The sequence below is a fragment of the Ptychodera flava genome, chromosome 5 (genome assembly GCF_041260155.1).
Source record: "Ptychodera flava strain L36383 chromosome 5, AS_Pfla_20210202, whole genome shotgun sequence".
NCBI lineage: Eukaryota > Metazoa > Hemichordata > Enteropneusta > Ptychoderidae > Ptychodera > Ptychodera flava.
In genome coordinates, this window is record NC_091932.1 from 3,693,533 (window position 1) to 3,711,606 (window position 18,074).

Below are 18,074 nucleotides of genomic sequence, written 5' to 3' on the forward strand. Positions count from 1 at the left end.
GTTTGACATGCTGTAACTTTGTGCAACTCTGTGATATCAAATAAATACCACATAATCTCTTTGACATCCTTAAGAGACAAAACAAGTAATATTCATGAAATTTATTTCTAATTTCATTAATGTGTACCCTTTTGATGAGGGCACTGTAGGACATATCAGTCATTTCGAACACAGTTTGACCAAAAAGTGACGTCGCAAAATACCAAATGAAAAGGTCAAGTGGCAACCCATTCAGGCAGAAGATAACAGCTTCACATAGGCAGAAAGGTCCCCTGTATTAATACATATTAAGTTTAAATCAGTATTGTGAAAAAACAACAAATTTGAGTTAAAGAAAAAACAAATCAACAACTTATCCACTTACTTGATCTATGCTCTGGTTTAAATTTGTGAGAGGATATTGAAGTCCTTGAGATGCTGCTGATGAAAGTGCACTTTCTTCTGGCCCTTCACCATATGGCTCTTCTATCACATCGTTAGCCTGTTTGGGAAATGGAAAAATATGTCTACACAAACATTTGATCATAGCTAATCAATGCAAGGCAGCTTTCAACAAAATATCACAACTGACTATAACGGTTGATGTGTGAGTTCGGATGGAGTTTTCAATTTGTATTACAAATCCTTTTGTTCATTTTACACAAATGAAGCATAAACGTAAGTGTTCCAAGCCTTTGGCAGTAAATGTCATGAAATTGTGCTGATAACTATACATGGTCACGTTGATAAAAGGCATATGAAGCCACTGCAGCTCTGGGAGTTTCAAGTTTGACATGCTGTAATTCTGTGCAAACCATATAGCAAAATGCATTTTTTACATTTTAGACTTAGACTTAGAGTAAGGCTATCATTTGTGGAAATGTATTTCTAATTTCCTGCGTGTGTATAGTTTCTTTCATGAGGGAAAGAAAGACATGGCAGTGATTTCCCAAAGTGTTTGACCAAACAAGCAAACTTACGGCCAATTGACATAGCTCCACTGAGTTACGTTGAGAATAACTATTTGTGAACACATGTTGATGAAGGTTGAAATATTTAATCGCTCATTTCAGGATGGCCTGACCAAAATGGCAAAAACAGCTGCAAAAATAGTACTCCATATCTCTTTTTATGTTTTTAATGTGAAAAAATTGACATCTTCGAAATACAAGTCATTGACCATGACATAGTCCCCACTTGTAATAGGAGTATTAGTCTTGATTGAGCAGGGAAATGTGGTCATTAAGAAGTATCGCTGGAGTGTATATGTTGAGATCTATGGGCACATAGGTCTATATCGTTGTTCCCAATTTGAAACACATGAGGCATGTCTAAGTTATGGTTCTAAATCAGGAAAAAAGATCAGACCTTTGTTGCATAGGCCAGCCAAGAAATACATATGCGCACAATAATTGAGGTACAAGATGTGACATCTTAAGGTCTAATATCCTATCAAAATTGAAGGGTATAGAACTTGTGGTTACTGAGTTATGCATATATATTTAAAATCAAGGTCAAAGGTCATTGAGGTCACATGATATTTTGGAAAAAAAATTGTGTTGCTAATTAATCCTATATGCAAAAATCAGACCTCTAGCTCTATTCGCTTGCCCATAATTAGATATGTAATGTACATAATTAATGAGGTAAAGCGTGTGTTGTCACAAGGTCTCCCATCCTACTAAATATAAAGGACATACCACTTGTGGTTACTTATTTATTGACATAACATATATTTTAGGTAAAAGGTCATTGAGGTCACATGACATTTTGTCAAAAAGTTTCTATCCTATAGTTATCCCTTTACAGCAAAAATCACATAAACAGCTCTATTGGCTTGTTCATAATTACATATGCACATAATCAATGAGGTACAGTATGTGGCATCATAAGGTCTCCCATCATACAAATATGAAGGTGTAGCACTTGTGTTTACTGAGTTATGGACAATATGTATATTTCAGGTCAAAGGTCATTGAGGTCACGTGACATTTTGTCAAAAAAATTGTATTGCTAAGTCATCCCTATATACCAAAAATCAGACCTAGCTCTATTGCTGTGTTCGCGCTGCCCATTCGCCACGTTCGCAAATGCGAATTGAAATCAGCAGTGGCGAAGAAAAATCGATCCTAATTCGCCACAGTGGCGAAAGTGATTTTTGTTGAAAAAATTCCGCAAAATAAGCAAAAACGTGGGTTTTTTAGTCTTTTGTTGATCTGCGCTTCTCTTTCGGCGATTCACGAAAAAACTATATCTACTTCCGTATTGTTCTCTCAGACGTACGCAATTGCAATCGAGCCAAGTCTCGCGAGAGATTTGACGTCAATTTGTATAGTGCACAGCATGTACATAAATGACTATCGCGAGAATTGAAAATGCAGGCAGAAGACGCAATCGAGCCCTAGTCTCGCGATAAATTTGACATCATTTTGTCTAGTGTACAGCAAGCAAAGCGAACACTCGCGAGAATTGAAACTTTTGCTACAGCAGACATACGCATTTTAATTGTGGTCACAACGTTCGGTGTTGAAATTTATTTGCATCGCATTTTGGTCTAGACATTCCGTGTTGCGCATTTTAATCGAGGTCTTATTTTAATGGTTGTCAATTTGCATCGGTCCTCATGGTCCCGTATTGATGTTCATTAAAATCGCCATCCCAACGACGCATTCCCTGTTGTTGTCGCTTTGCATCACGGTCTCGACGTTCCATGTTGTTGTTCATTAGAGAGGTTATAATCTAATTACGTGTACGTCTGAAGGCACACAGTGGCGTACGTGTATCCATGCTCAATTGTGATTTTTTTGGATGATTTTGCAGTATTGTTTTTTCAGAAACATACGAAATAATCGAAATCGAAATCGTCTAAGTTTTAAGAAACAATTAATTTTTCTACGCAAGGACTATTCAAGCTCGTTGTATCCTCGCATCATCGATTTTCTGTAATACAGCTATTTATGTGGTTTACGGAAATCTTTGTGACAGCTTCAGGTAAAAAGTTGAATTAGACGACAACATTTCATTTATGTCAGGAAATCATAGCACGTACGTCTTGTGCAGGTGAACTCTACGGAATTTTCTGATGTCAAAGATGTTTGCTAATTTACAATGATACTCATACTTAACGAGATTTCCTGTCTAAATTCCCGCAAATCACCAAGAAAATCTAAAAATTACTACTCGTAATTAAGACTACGTGTAGAAGTGTCGTTTGATGACGTTCCGAACGTCTGTGCCACATGTATGCGACGTCTTGTATGACGTGACAAAGACGCTACGTGTACTGATGGAACGTAATTACGTGTAACCAAACTTCTATTTTAATCGCAGTCCGAACGTTCAGTGTTGCTGTCATGCTGTTGATTTGCATCGCGGTCCCAACCTTCCGTGTTGCAGTTCACTTTAATCGTGGTCTCAACGTTGCGTGCTGCTGTCGATTTGCATCGCGGTCCAGAATCAAGCAATTTCCAGTGTTAAAATGAAGACAATTGGATACCAGGTTGTTGTGTTGATAGTTTATTCTTGTGCATGCAACCGACATTGGAGATTATAGCATTATAGAAAGCTTTGTTTTCGTAAAAATGTGTGGCTAATAAAATTTGTCTGTGGCTAATAAAATTTGAAACTATTCGCCACAGTGGCTAACAGCTTTCCAAACCCAGCGCTAACACAGTATTGGCTCGCTCAAAATTAGATATGCACATAATTAATGAGGTACAATATGTGGCGTCATAAGGTGTCCCATCATACCATATATGAAGGGTGTAGCACTTGTGGTTACTGAGTTATGGACAAATATGTATATTTGAGGTCAAAGGTCATTGAGGTCACGTGACATTTTGTCAAAAAAATTGTATTGCTAAGTTATCCCTATATACCAAAAATCAGACGTCTAGCTCAATTGGCTCACTCAAAACAGATATGCGTATAATTAATGAGGTACAATATGTAGCGTCATAAGGACTCCCATCATACTAATATGAAGGGTGTAGAACTTGTGGTTACTGAGTTATGGACAAATATGTATATTTGAGGTCAAAGGTCATTGAGGTCACATGACATTTTTTCAAAAAAGTTGTATTGCTAAGTTATCCCTATATACCAAAAATCAGACCTCTAGCTCTATTGGCTGGCTCAAAATTAGATATCCGCATAATTAACCCTTTGTACCCTGATCCCCTGGTACTCTATGATGTCATCAGACATTTATGTCTGAACCGGGTTCAAAAGGTTAATGAGGTACAATATGTGGCGTCATAAGGTGTCCCATCATACCATATATGAAGGTTATAGCACTTGTGGTTACTGAGTTATGGACAAATATGTATATTTATGGTCAAAGGTCACCAAGGTCACGTGACATTTTGTCAAAAAGTCTGCGATATCTGCGTGAACGGATGGACTCAGGGATGGACGGACGGACGGACGGACACAACCCAATCTATAAGCCCCCTGGACTTCATCCGTGGGGACTAAAAACTGAGTCACTGCATCCTTTTTGCAATATGAATACGATGAGAAACTAAATTTTTCTTTTTCTTGGCCTTATAAATGGGAGTCTATGGAGAACTGCCTTATAATACATGGGAGTCTATGTAGAACTGCCTTATACATGGAAGTCTATGGAGAACTACCTTATACATGGGAGTCTATGGAGTCTAAAAAGTCCTCTAACACGGCCAAATTTGATCGCATTGTGAAACAAATCGACGTGCATGTGACCAAGTGGTTTATAGCAAAAGGGGGATGACAAGCAATTGCAAGTTCTGCTGTTGTTTAATGGAAAGTTGAAATTTTTCAAGCCATTGTTATAGTTAAAAAGTTTCCTACCAATGGTTTTTGTGTATGAGTAGGAAACTATAGGTGGTTCTTGAAATTTAAAATATGGAGGTATTTGTTCCACAACTTTCTTATCATGCAAAATATTGCTGATGTTTATTTGGTCAATCCCCTTGTTTGCAAATGGTACATGAAAAAATAACCGCTTGTCACTGTTCAAGAGTTCTGTCCTTACTGGCTTAAACAGTGCCGGTAATTGCTAATATCGATAATAATTTGGACTAAACGATAATCAGGGCTGTTTTGGTTGATATTCATCGTTTGAACTCTTGAAAGTAACAATCTCAATTTCTGCAAGGAGCAAGCAAACAAAGTAGTTCTTATTTTGTGAACTCCTAACGGCTGATTGACCCTTTGAACCCGGCTCGGACAGAAATGTCCGATGACGTCATAGAGTACCAGGGGGTCAGGGTGCAAAGGGTTAAGAATAGACAATAGATCACTGAACTTAGGAGGACTGCTGGTATTACCATGTCTATGCCCATGGCTTCGTCGTCTTCTTGTGTGAGTAGTTGGGTATAATGAACAATTACTACATAGTTGCTGTTAAGTGGTAATATATGAAGTCTGAGTGATTGTTCAGGATAATGACAGATGGACAGACCTATAAGTCCCTCACTATATCAGGGCTCGCGTTCGAATTTTATTTTTCACGTGCAGTGCACGCAAAGCCCTAAAAAAATTTGCGTGAATACCAATTTCAATTACGTGCAACAAAGTAACAATAGACAAACTGGCTTGGCAGGTAAGTAACCACTTTAATGCGTACATTGAACTGTCTAGTGACGCTAATGCTTTAAACAATGTGGTGAATAAAATACTTTGTACCTTGGAAGGGGTTGTGTTGAATTTTTTTTTTTCAAACACAATGGTATACACTGCAGTACCCGACTACATTTTCGCATATCGCCCACTGAAAAAAAACGATCGCGAATGTAACCCGGCCTAGATCCTTTTGTTATGTATAAAGACAACTACGTGAATAACATTTACATACATTATGAAGTTGACACGTGCTCACGCTACTACATTGTTGTTTGCTTGGAGAAGATGAAAGTGCGGGTTGCAAACTTCAAATCAAGAATTTAATACGTATTTGTTTCATCAACAAGAAATATAAACACAAGTCACTGGGGAAAAGTTCAGACCTATGAGAATGTTCATCATCATAGTTTAGGATCTCTCCTTGATTTTGGTGTACGCTGAGCTGCCTCTGAAAACCTACAGAAGCAGCTAGGCGTACACCGAAACCAAGGAGAGACCCTAGAGTATCATCATCGTCCCGTGACCGCCTTTGAACTCGACCTCAAGGCTTCTGCCTTCGTTTTTGAGCCAAAAAAATTTCTCGCGCACGGCGGAAGTCGAACACTGCCATATCTGGCCCCTCTATCGATACACGCATCAGAGTCTGAAGCCTTCCTTCCCCTATGCAGCTTCTGAATTTTGATTTTATTCTGTTCTGGCACGAGAAGCCACGTTCACATTCGACGCTCGTTATCGGAATGCACACCGCAATTTCCGCGAGGGATGCGAAGTCGGGAAATGTTGCTCTGTGATTCATAATAAGTTCCTCACAGAAATCGGGCAATAGCAGTTGACGATATCCGTTCGCGAGATATTTAAACTGCAGAAAGTCAGCTCTCAGTAGTGCCACATCGAAAAGCCCGTTCTGGTGTCCGAAGTGGTTCACAATCGTCTCCAGGGCCGCCGTACCGAAATTTGCGATCTCTCTCTGTGCAGCTGGAAGACGCTGGGGATTGAATATGATGTCGAATGCGGACAAGACATCAAGGGCATTGATGGGAAATCGGGTATTTAAGTTGTCGATGAGTTTGTTCAGGAAGTCGGTGACAGCACGATCAAATTGAACTTGACGTTGATCGTGTGACTGAAGGACTTCGACGTCGCGAAAGCGTGCACGTTCTCCGTCGAAATGTTGGATGTTTGCCTTGAAGTCGGTTACGCGAACAAGTAGATCGTTATTATCACGTATCGCCGTCAAACTATCGATGGCTGATAAGACCATCACTCGTGGAACGGAAAGATCTAGGTTTTGAGTTTGAAATGTCTTGCTAACTCGCGTAATGGTTGGAAGCACATCCAATAATAGTTTGGTAATTGCAACGAACGAATATTCCTTCACTTTCGTGAGTATTCCATGGGCTTTGGCATTGGTAGTTGCGTCATTCTCGAGAGTTAGGCATATAGCTGGCCAACATTTATCAATCGCTTTCACTGCTGACTCAAGCGATAGCCATCTCACGGGAGTTGGCTTTTTAAGTGTTACGTGGTACTTTCAACCACATCCTGAAGCGCTCGGAGACGTTCGTATCGTTGAGCTGAGGCGTCAAAGTAGTGAAAAACTTGGTTTACAGTTTCCTGATATCGTTCGATTAGTGTTACTGAAGCCGCGGCTTGAGAACTGACAAGGGCGAGTCGATGGGCCACGCAGTGAATGTGTATCAGGTGTGGAATATCAACTTTCAGCCTAACTCCAACGCCACTCCGCTGCCCTGTCATTACGGCTGCCCCATCGCTGCCAAGTCCGACTAGTTTGTTGATAGGAATGTCGTTGTCCTGAAAGTACTGAATGACCGCGTTGTATATGGTCTCTGCTTTGCCGTCAGGGACATTAATATTCCCGGCAAACCGAGTCCGTGCCCGTCCATCAATGACCAGCTTTAGATACAGATCCAGCTTCTTGTACACGGCGATGTCAATGCTTTCGTCGAGTTGCAAACCGATAACTCGACTGCGTGTGATATCTGCAGCAAATCCTCGCGTATTACGCTGTCGATAGCATCCTGCATGTCTGACACACAATCATGATGCGTATAGATGTTTGCATCAACTACAGACGGACACTCATTCAACTTTTGCAAAGTCAATAAACTTGGAAATAATCGAGATGGCATTTCCTCTTTCATCAGCCAATATGCGCTTCGTAACTGAACAATCAAAGTCTCCTCGCTGGCTTTATTGGCATTGCTTACCGCGGTCACGAAATTCCGTTTCATGGCAAGTTCTTTCACTGCATCAGCATGGTCTTTACTTTCGCTATGGTTGATAAGAGCTGATCGCTGATAGTTGTCGCAACCTATGGTGAATCTATTTTTCTTCTTGCCACGGACACAAATCCTGCAGAGCATTTTGGGGTAGCTGACAATGCATCGCTAAGCGTGAGCCAGTTAAATTGTCGTTCCCAATCTCGCTGATAGCGTTTCGTGCGTATCTTGTGTGGAACATCACTGGTTCCTTCGGTAACTTCATCGTGCTTGATGTTACTAGACTGGCTCTCACTCACAGCACTATCCTCAGTGGTCTTTTTTGCCGTCTTTTGACGTTTAGCGACGTGTAATTCAAAGAGCGATAGCTGTCTGCCTGCCATGATTTATAGTCGTTGTTTACTCTAGGATTCAAAACGTGTTCGATAAAGTCGCCATATTTTTCTAAATTGAAACATTTTATTTTGATAATTTGCATGAGAATGTCTGGAAAACGGGGATGGTTGCATTGAGTGGCGTCTATTGTTTTGGTTATCAGGTACATACGTATGCGCCTGGAGGATGCTTATTTAGCTCAGGCAGCTCGAAATTTTCCGTCGCTAGGTTACTGCACCTACATTATCGTGACAATGCATGGCAGGCGCGGCGTCGACGTCACTGGTAGCGCTATGCGTTGGTATACCGGTTATCAGATTTTTGCGTGCCGGTCACGCACCGTGACCAAATATTTGCGTGCACAGAGCATATTTTTGCGTGAAAACGCAAGAAATAGACGTGAACGCGAGCCCTGTATATGTAGCCCACTATGTCATCAACAAGTTACCATTGAATCATATGGGGCGTATGATGTTTGATACCTGAGGCATGTATAATAAAAGTGTTACATGAATTGACTCTGTAGCAATGCTACACACATACCTGCGATTTCATGCCACTGACCGTCACACAAATGATATTTACCATCTGCAGCGTCACATTGAGTATTGAAACATCAGCTCCATTATCCGCACCAAACTGTCAACTGTATACAGAGTGAAAATATGTAAAAATGTTACTCATTCAAGCATGGAAAAAATCCTTGGAAAATCAGCAAAAATGTATTGGAAGATAATTAAAAGTGTATTAACTTTGAAGTCCCATCCTGACAGAACTTACATATCTACTGGTACATTAGATCAAGGAAGCTCTCTCTACCAAACTACCATCCGAATGGCAGAAGTTAGTCTATTGGTCATCTGCACTTGTATATCTTTCATACACTTTTGTCCACAGACTTCTAGATTTGGACTCATCACTTATCATTGTCTATCACACTTTCTTTCACCTTTGTCTACATTTTATTTTTGCAAACATGGATGAAGTAAATGTGTTAGTGTGAAATAAATGCATTAAGTATGAATGTAACAAACAAAAAACAACATTTTCATGTGTCATTTTGATAATTTACAAAAAGTAAAATCAGTGGGCTTTAAGTTGATACATCCTTTGACATACTATCATGGGGTCAAACAAAATAAAGTTGACATCTAATTCTAGAGTTGCTTGCATAACTCTAAAATATTTCCACTTTGATAAAAATAAACAATTTTCTAATATGTTAGCTGTTTCTCAACAATGATTGATATTGATTAAAGTTGCCTCAAAACGGTGCTTTCATAAACACTCTCAAATGTCATAAGTTCAATATTGTTCAGAATCATGTGAAATCAGCGGTATTTCATCTCACAAAGTAAATCAGCAGTATTTCATCTCACAAAGTAAATCAGCGGTATTTCATCTCACAAACTAAAACAAACAACAGGTAATATCTGTTATGTAAACTTTTAAACAAAATCAGTAATCCAACAGCAACCCTAAAGTGCTATTTTTTTTGAATGATTCTCCGTAATTAAACATGAACCAATGTTACAGCAATGTTATACCCTATGATAGCCTGTATCTAAAGTGTACAAGACATACTCCCCAGTGTGTTTCATTATAGTCAATATGCAGTCCTTTGATCAGTGTCACTGCTATGTGACAAATTCAGAAACAAGTTCTCAAAGTAATTACATGTGTTTTGACATTTAGATCAATTTCATTGTTCATTCTCAGCTGTCTTTCACTGTAAAAACAAGTCATTGTCTATGATGTAGCACCCCATCTACATTCATCTAAAACTGTCAATGTGCTAATAAAAGTGTACAAATGAATAAAATGCAGTTTCCAAGTCCAAAAGTTCCAAAATGGCAAATTTTCCCTTTTCTCTTTGAATAGAAGTGGTGACATATCCTGAAAACGCCTATGTGTTCATTTAAATAAATGGGATCAGAACATGGAAAATACACAAATGGCTGTATAGAGAGGGTGCTATCACATACAATCTTTCATGACTGCTTATGTCATGTTGGCAACATAATTGTTTGGCAAGGCCATATATGGTAGAGGATGACAATAATGATAGTGAAATAGTCAACGGATAGAAACTGGGGCAAGTAACAAGTAATGCCGGATTGTAGTCAAGTAGAATTCTTGCAAGCGTAGCTGGCTTTATGTTCCAAGTGAACTAGCTGGCGTTGACTTGAATATGCCTGTATAAAGTTCAAAAGTGAATAATGATGACAGGTTCCCTAGGTTTTGTAGAGGACAATGGAATTGCAATAAAATACTTCTGGGAGCTGCAGTACCAATTGCAGTAATGAACAGCATGTAACGGTACAAAGTTGAAACACACATTTTACTGAACTGCATATGTTTATACAATATATTTAAAGACATGATGAACAACAACTGGATGTGCATGTGCCACTGAATAAGTCATTGGCATGTTCATGAAAGCACAGAGAAAGACTTTGTGTGTGAACTTCCAACTGATATGGGGTACACTGTTCCAAATGCAAAACGAGTAAAACGAAAAAAATAAAGAGATAAGATCTTGTTAAGGCTCAGCTAGACTCTACATCTAGGGAGGTCACTGCTTTATTCATATGATAATGTGCTAACAGTTAGTTGTTACTTTTTTCTGTATTTACCTCGTTTTCAGAACGACATCATTAAAATTATTCCCAAAATTATTATTTCTTTTATCATTTTGACAGCTGTGACTCTGGCAAGAGTGATGAGCTGTCTTACAGACAATATATCTCATTAATAGTAACTTAGGTAGTCCTAAAGAGTCAGAGAGTACATGTGGCCACCTGGAAAACACTTTTCATCCACATACAATGCTATTGATCTTCAATACAGTCATGTCATATTACATGAAGACAAAGTACCTAACATGATGATCTTTACATACCAGTTTATAAATTGTACCTGGGTATGAAAGCCATGCTCAGAAGAGTCACAAGAAAAAATGCTTAAATTTTCATCAACCATTCCCAGTGGCAGGAAATCCCCCTCCAGGATTCTGTACTGATGAAATGACTTCAAACAGCACCCTGGGTTTTATCTTAATTGAAAATTCCACATTTAATGCTTCTTTAAATTGACCATCTAACGGAAAAAAACAACAGTGCATCTTTACTAGTTTTGTGACTATAATGTCGAAAATTACATAAGGTACAATTTACTGAGAGTAGATTTATAGTGAAACCTGTCCGTACAGACACCTCTCTAATCAGGACACATCTTTATTAAGGACAGATTTATCAAACACAAAGTTACACTTTAAGTAGAATTTCACCCGTCTATTAACCCTTTGAGTGCTGCAATTTTTCCCATCAAAACTTTAGTGCAACATTTTGTCAATTTTTATGAAATTGTCAGGGTTTTTTTTATAATTTGGATCAAATGAACATCACATTTTATTATTGGCTCGTTTTTTATCAAACATTTGGCAAAATGTTAAAAAATGAATGAGGTATATTTTGTAAATGCCAGAAAAATTGACTTTGGCGCTCAAAGGGTTAAGGACACCTCTATATTAAGGGCAGGGCACCTTTTCGAATTTCCCATTCCTGAAGGTGTCCTGAAAATGAGAATATCATGAAGATACTTACATGTTCACTCCTTCTCCAGAAATCCTCCACTGGGACCAATGGGCATTCAGTCTTCTGTATTTGTTCACGGTCCCTCCACAAAACGGTCGAGCAACACTGCCAGTTCTTTTGTTATATCCCGTGTTTCTATTGCCTTGCTTATAATAAAAGTTGAGCAAGAGAGGTGTCAACAGTTATTTGAGTCAACATGGCATAAAATTAACATGCGTAATGCCGGTTGTTCCCCCAGAATGCTGTGCGTTCCCTATCTGCGCATGCGTCGAAGGGGTTAAAGTTCATTAGCTCGGTGCAGTGTTTACATCGTTAGTTCAGCAACACGAGTTACAACAATTGGGGACGATTTCGTTGATTTTGACGACTTGCGTGTTGATTGGACGTCGGTTTTGGAAGAAGAGGACGATGTCCCTGAAGTTATGATGCCAGTATCAAAGTAACTTCAAACAGAAATTTAGCAGCGGCGCGCACGACTTCCTCTGTGTCTTCAGTTCAGATGTCCACACAGTGCAGTGAGCAGTGCAAAAGTGCGAGCGGTTTCAGAGGTCATATGAAGAACGCGTCCACCAGACTTCCAATATCAAAGGTAACTTTAAATATTTTTGTAGCTGTGGCAGGCTATTATTATGAAGATCTGTTTTGACCATGTGAGCTCATTACCGGTACATATGCATTTTGTAGGCTGACTAACACAGAAATAAAGACTTCTTTCCCAAGTGTCGTCATGGATGTACATGGGTCACATTTGTAGAGGGTATGCAACATTCACATTTTCCCAAAATACCTGAAAAGTGACAACACAGCCATACCGGGCAAAAATGAAAAAATAAACACTTTGAACTACCATTGAATGTTCTTCTTGTTGTCTTCTGAAATGTTTTATGGTTTACAAAAAACAAATCCAGTGTGAAAGTCATGGAATTGCATTGAATTCACCATCTACAGTCCATGCCTATTTGTGGCTAACTTCTATTAACTAACTACTATTTTCGAAACACCTGACATCACTTCTTGGTCTTCTGGCCAGAGGTCCATATATCTTTCTTTCATGAATGTGACTTTGTTTGTGTACCGTCTATTTACTGTCTGTTCTGTGCTATTTTGTGTCTATGTTTACAACTATTGTCTTCCGAATTCCGACCTACTGTCATTGGATTATGGATTGGTATGATTGCGATTATTTTTCCACATGCAAATATATGAAATGTTTATGCAAATATTTCACCTCCAACCTTGACTTTCGCCATATATGGATTAAATCATTGTTAGAGGCCAGTGCAATCGATGTTCTTTTGTTCTAACTATCATGGAGGTCCGTTGAAATACCTCGGCAAACTGCTATTTTTGGCCTGATGACCATGGCGGCCGAAATCAGCACACATTGTCCGCGGGAAAAGTCTATGATACGCATATATCAGGTATTTTCCGTTCTGAACTCCCATCACTTGAGGAGCTGGCTATATCCAAAGATTTCAAAAAAGAAAAACTACCCAAAATTAGTCAGTTCACTGATACATTGGCCCAGTTCAGAAATTTTAAAACCCAAACTCCACAGTCCCAAAAAGTAGAGTGGAACGATGCCTTCTCTTGAAGAACGACTGCGTAACTGATACCCGATACACTGCTGGCAGATTGTTGTTATGATCCGAAGGTCAGGGAATTGCGCCCTCTAGTGTTAGCATAGCATAGCTAATTATTGTGTCAAATTAACTTGGATGGAAAGATTTTAACTGAAAGCCAGATTTCTTTGTTTACGTCACATTTTGCTTCTCGACTACTGCGTAAATACGGATCATTGGGGTTTGGCGTTGGACAGGGGCCGGTGTCTCCGTACACTGTTACTGTGCAGCCGCACGCTCACTTGTGGAGTTACCGTGGCTGTACAAACTACAAGCTGTACTACAAAAGGTCAACCCCGATCTTTTGTTGACCCGCATAGAGACGCACTCTACCCCGCCAGCAGATAGCTGCGTTTCCACAACTACCGTGGTAGTATTACAGACAGAAACCATAGACCCTGATGCAGAAACGTGGCGATCAGCTGATCTGCTTCCTGCCCTTGTTCCCATTATCAAGCTGTTGATTTTTTATTAGGCGTCTAATGCAAACACCTTGTGTGTTCCTCCTGTTTATGTCTTATGCTTTTAGTTTCCATTGTTTTTCAACTTGTGAAGTAGTTCACAGCTGATTTTGAATGACTACAATAAAATGTGTTGCTCTACATGGCTTCATTCCTTAATTGTTATCATGCATTTTTCTTTTTCAGTGTCTCTACATAAATGTACAGTAGAAGGCCACCAGTCTGAGCAACTTCCAAAAGGTGAGAAAAAATTGAATTTACATTTTTTATGCCATGACTAAGACTCAATATGAGGTGACCAATCTTGGAAGAAAGGAATAATCTTGAAAAAATCATAGAATTTGAATTGTATTTTTGGGGGGTTTCAACACCAGAGTGCATTCTTAGCAATAGGTTTTGAGATTTTGGTCTGACCACAATCACCCCACAAGTCTGAAGTGACTGTAGCATGACATTCCACTGCAAGAAAGGCCAAAAAAATTGTTTTTAGGTAACCAAAGTTTAAACCTCGACCCTAAACGTTTTTGTCATGTGAAAGAAAATTCCATAAGATCATTCTCGCAAGCCAGAGCATTTTTTCCTGCTCTCGGGCCTTTTTGCATTCTCGCAAGCCAGAGCATTTTTTCCTGCTCTCGCAAAAAAAAATACGTTGGGTGATAAGACTCGCCGAAGAGGGCGTGGTGTACGACGATGCGTAAGATTAGTTAAATTTGAAATGAAGCATAATTTACAGTATTTTATGCAATTCGAATTTGATTACTGACCCTATCTCATTGCAAGAGTGCTTGTCATAACACATTTACTATGAAGCACGTTACAGGACACACACACACCTTTTTTAAATTTAGTCTCAGCATCATATATAATTTTAATTTTTCATTGTTTATTTGTGAATCTGGCTATATGGTATTATTTTTTTTTCAGAAACTCTCAATGGTGAGTTACCCGAGGTAGAACAGGAAACAAATTTTTAGAACAAAAGACAATCGGGTCATCATGAATTTTATTTACACATTTTTATTTCAGTGTGTATGTTGACAACTGAGCAGAACCTTAGCATAAGAGTACTGTGATTACATCTGTCTTCAGCCAATGCATTGCTGACCTCAGATTTATTGCATGAAAAAATAGTGCAATAAAAAGTATAACAACATGGTGATATTACTGAATTTGACTGCACAAGTCAATCACAACAAAGCAATTTTCAGTTTTGTTTGAAGAAATATCATGCATGGATCATTTTGTGTTGCAAGTCTTAAGTGAAGTGGCTTGTCAAGTTTTAAGACAAGTAGAAATCTGCCTATAACCAGTCAGTCACATGACAGTATTATTTAACAAGTGGAAAATACCTGTATCTGATTGTATTTTTAAATTTTTGTCAAGGTTCCCTTGGACACAGTATGGTATAAGAAAAGTGATCTTGAACAACAGATGCTCGACTTAATTCTGAAGACATGTGTTACCATTGCCAGTGATGAAAACTTGGCCTTTGATGGCAGTGTGTTTGGAAACAGCATCTCTGATTTGCGAAAGTGTCTTGCTGTTGAGCTGAAATCAGGGAAAATGGAAACCCAAGCTATGGATTTGTTGTGTGATAACTTGTGGGAAACTCTGTCTGCCAGTGAACACTTGACTTTATTTTCCAGTCAGTCAGAGGAGGTGTGGCACACATTCTTTAACATGTGGGTTGATGACAGTGTAACACAGAATGTGATGACATGTTTTATGAGTGCCCTTACAACATGTTCTTACAAATGTGAAGAGAGGAGCTTGTTCCGTTTTACAAGGTTATTTTTATTGGAAATAGAATGCTTAGCCAGGGCTCACTTTGCAAAGGTTGAAGAGACTCTCTAACAGCAACAGAAGTTCTCCCTATAACCAGTGAAGAAAAGCAGGCATTACGTTACTTTGCTGGATACACTCCATATAAATTTAGGAAACAGTTACAAAACAAGAAGGATAGCAGTTTGTACATATCAATTTTGAATGACATGAAAAAGCAATACAGTCAGTGGTGGTGACATGTCAGAAACCAAAGGATGGTTACAAATGCACAGGACAGGGGAGGAATTTTCAGAGTAGCAGATATAGCATTTCAATGTTTTATGGAGATTGAATCTGTATACAAGCGCCACCTCAATGTTTCCCACATATCAAAGTTGCCAAACAGCCAAGGTATAAATCAGCCAATTATTGAAGAGATTGTGGCAAGCAAGAAGATCAATGCTCTGTGGTATAGTGTAGCCAGAAATGCCGAAAGTGACAAAGTATAATCCTCACTGATGACGATGATTGCAAAGTTGTATGTACAAATACGATCTTTTCCATTTAGCAGGAGCATTGTTGAATTGTTGAAAACAAAAGCAAATGTACATGTTAAGGGTTCCAAAGGTCTGAGGAAATCTTTGAAGTAGCTGATCAAACGGCAAAAAGCTGGCAAAGACTGGTAAGATTTGATTGCCAGACCAAAGCCAGAAATGTTATCTACAGTGGTAATTAAAAGTAACAACTCATTTCTTCTCTTTATTTTGAATACCTAGTACTGCCTATGATATTTACTGTATGGTTTTCTATTTGAAAATATTTGACAGTACTGAGCATGTTATTTATAGTGTTTTTAATATTTGTAAAGATTGTTTTATTTGAAAGTAAATTACATGTAAATGTAACAAGTACCAGTATTTCTGTTTGTTTTTTATTGCATTTCATTAGCCTTGACCCAAAAGTGATCCTTTGACTCAAAAGTAATGTCAGCTTGGGCATGTTTCAATTAATTTTGAAATTTCAACATTCAAGATTCCCCTTTTCACAAATCCAAGTCGCTCTTACTTTCCAAAACTAAATAGTTTTCTGCCAGAAACATGTCCTTATATAGTAAGTTCAATGTCCGATTTGGATGTTAACATGAATAGGTTGTTCCTTTCCTCCTTGGTAGTGGTGTGTTGTTGATTACTTCTTCCACAGTTCTCTTGAATCGCCCTGTGTTCCCTGTTGCTGAATGCAGATGGTGGGACTTCTGGAGTCTGATAGCATTTTCTTGGTATCCAAAGGCCCGGACTATAGGATCATTGTTGGCACTTCCCCTGTGACGATGCTGACTGAAGTGTGCCTCCAGTGGGTCCTTAGACAGTTTTTCACTTAGAAAGTATTCCACTCCATTCTGCAGAAGGTATTTCGTCACTTCGAAGAAGTTCACTGCCAAAAAATGCACGAATAAAAACAAACATTGTAGTATGACAGAATACAAGTTGTCATGACCAATACCCATACAAATTTGCCCATACACAACTGATACATTTGTATAGCAGTCTATACACGGTCACTCCATACACGGTCAATATCAGTCATTTTGGACAAAAAAATTAATTCACCCCTGTACATCAATTTAATTTTGTACTATATTATTAAAGCTATGAACTGGGCATTTTATCATGTTTTAAATCCAGTGTTTTATCAGACATGGCATCAAAAGGGAGTTCCCCCTTTGCCAGAATATTTAGAGATAATTCTACGCTGGCAAGAGGGGGCTGCAATAATCTCTAGTGAGTGACTGACATTCTTTCAGAGGTGCTGGTCACCCTTTTACAAATCATTAAAGTGTGCTAAAATGCCAAGAGAGGGTGAATCCCACCATTGCACTTTTTAGATAAAACACTGCATGTTATAAATACTCTCCCTTTCATGATTTTGAAAAGTACAGTTGGTACCAGAAAAAAGCACTGAGAAACGGTTAAATGTTTTCCTGACTCGGGTGTCCTATTTGACAGTGTGTGAAATCATTAATGTCATACCTGTCAATCCTTTGAGAGTCTGCCAGCTAAGCATCATTTTAGCCTGTTATGCTCTGGTAAATCCACCTGGCCTTGTCCTCACCCTTTCTTCTCACTCATCGAAATACCCCAAAACGTCATTCTGTAACCACTGCAATGAAAAAAACAAGTATTTTGCTGTCTGGTGATAATACTTGTAGATATTTTAGATGGAAATGTGCAATGTGTGCATGCTTGCAAAATAGATGAATATTGACAGTTTTACACATAGCTAGAAATCCACAGGCAGATTACAGTACATGTTTGCAACAGGGGCTTATCAGTACCTGTAACAGACCCTGAGACACAATCCCTGTTACAGGGCCGGTAAAATTGGTCAGATCTCAGGCCTGCATCAAGCCTTTCACTGTGGTGTATTTTCTGACTG

The 18,074-nt window shown here is 38.8% G+C and overlaps 2 long non-coding RNA genes across 2 annotated transcripts; one reads left to right on the forward strand and one right to left on the reverse strand.

Moving 5' to 3' along the window:
• Positions 1-386: 386 nt before the first annotated feature.
• On the reverse strand, positions 387-11,920 carry LOC139132779 (uncharacterized). The gene is made up of 3 exons (XR_011552437.1): positions 11,804-11,920; positions 8,742-8,844; positions 387-481 (listed from the first exon to the last, which is right to left on the reverse strand). It is a non-coding gene; the product is annotated as an uncharacterized lncRNA (long non-coding RNA).
• Positions 11,921-12,086: 166 nt separating this feature from the next.
• LOC139132780 (uncharacterized) lies at positions 12,087-15,251 on the forward strand. Its single transcript, XR_011552438.1, has 3 exons — positions 12,087-12,383; positions 14,064-14,117; positions 14,802-15,251. It is a non-coding gene; the product is annotated as an uncharacterized lncRNA (long non-coding RNA).
• Positions 15,252-18,074: the final 2,823 nt, after the last annotated feature.